Raw genomic sequence first — 2,055 nt, forward strand, 5'->3', positions numbered from 1 at the left:
ATTTCTGTTGAACCTACAAAGAATGTCAGAGGTTCTGATGGCCTCTATACTGTCAGCAGTAAAGTGACTGTGGAGAAAGGACAGAGCTACAGCTTCACCTGCAAAGTTCAACAGAAGAATATCAGTCAAATCAAAGAGACACACATCCATGTTTCAGGTAGAAATGCTTTTTTTTTTTTTTATACCACTCACATTAATTTTCAGTTACAGAAAGTAGAATCTAGAACATTTTGTCTCCTTATATTTACAGGTGATCTCTTTATGGTCCAGTCTAATACTGCTGTTCACATTATCATCAACTTGGCTGTCTGTTTAATAAGCATCGGGACAGCAGTAATCCTAATATGGAAGTGTGGACAAAAGAAAACCAGTAAGTTCAAACTTCATAGCACTTTTTACTCCAACCTCAAATTATCATCAGACCTTTTTAATGTCTTGTTTTAGTGTAACTGCCTTTAAAATTAAAGGCTAAGAAGTACAAACGTGATTCAAATAAAAATGACACAAACACATAAACAGTTATGTTAAAGGCGCTCGAGGGAAAACAGTGGATGGAGACTGCAGAAATTACAGCGATTTACTAGCAAAATTGGAGGCTCTGAGCAACTTTACTTTTATAAAGGAATATAACCTTGTGTCCTGTGTTGTAAAGAGATGTGTTAAGACATGCAGAGTTGGTCTCATCAGTGCAGACTGACTAAGATTGATTGCAATATCTTGACTCTCTGTCTGCATTTATAAACTAAGTGTCAATTATTGGCAAGTGGTTGCCCGTCTGTCGGAGAGTAACTAGACTTAGTTTAAGTCACGCTGTGATTATTTGTTGGCAGTTTGCATCCCATTAGCAACCTGTGCAATTGCCTTGTGATCAAAAGTGGAGTATAGAACACCCTCAACCTCTAGAAGACCAACTGGTTGCCACAACCACCTGCTGAATGTGTAGAAATTCCACACGAGGAAGTTGCCTTGCTATTGCCTTCCTATTGTTTTCCTCTAGTGTGACTGAGACATTTTGGGGGCAAAGGTAAAAATATTTGAGGAAATCACCCACTGTAAAATTCTAGTTATAGCAACAATATAAATTAAAACTTTTTGTGCTTCATCCTTGTTGTAGGAATTGCGACCAAAATGTTCTCACTCGTTTACTCATATAAACAAAGCACTGAAAGAAAATTAAATATGAAAATTAGATATGCATGAATGTGTGTGATTTTGAATAAAATTGGCCAAACCTCTCTGATTCACACGTAGTAGTTTCAGTACATCTAATGTTATTTTAAATATCCTTCATTAGTGATTTCTGAACATCTATTTTCACTGAATTTTGAAAAACATCTGAAAGTCAGTCCTTCTCAAAAGAAGACTTTTGTTCTAGACTCTACATTGTTGTAGGGTGGTAACCATAGTGTCTCTATAGTAATGCTTCAAACTGTTTATTTCCATTTATATTTGATTACTGGTATAGTAAATTCCTGCAATTTTATCACACAGAAATCAGCAAACATGATGAGGACGAAAATGAACTACATCAAACAGAGATGGAGGAAAAATTACAGAGAGAATGTGAGGAAAAGAAAAGACTTGAAGATGAGTTGCAGAACAAGGAGGAAGACTTAAAACATGTCAGACAAACCATTGAAAAACTGATGGAGCAGAAGACATCTCTGAAGAACCAGAGAACAAACCTCAACACACTACTGCAGGAGGACAAGGCAGAGATGAAAGTGGTCACGAAAAAAGAGAAAGAAAACCCATTACTTGACAAAGAGAAAAAAATGCAAAAGCTTGTGGATAAAAAAACTGACCTGGAAAAGAGAACAGAAGCACATGAAGAACTGTTAAATATGACAGAAAAGCTAATGGAGGAAACAGAGAACATTATAATCCAAATGACAGAAAGAAAGGGAAAACTAGAAATAGACAAGGAACAAATTATTAAACACTTGAGAGAGAAACAAAAAAATGAAAGAGATTTAGAAGAAACTGTCAGAGAAACAAGCGAGAAACAATGAACAGGTGTGTAAGTTTTTCTTTAATATATTTCTTGCTAAAGTC

The sequence above is a fragment of the Pundamilia nyererei genome, unplaced genomic scaffold (assembly GCF_000239375.1).
Source record: "Pundamilia nyererei isolate P.nyererei 1_Seehausen unplaced genomic scaffold, PunNye1.0 scaffold01050, whole genome shotgun sequence".
Taxonomy (NCBI): domain Eukaryota; kingdom Metazoa; phylum Chordata; class Actinopteri; order Cichliformes; family Cichlidae; genus Pundamilia; species Pundamilia nyererei.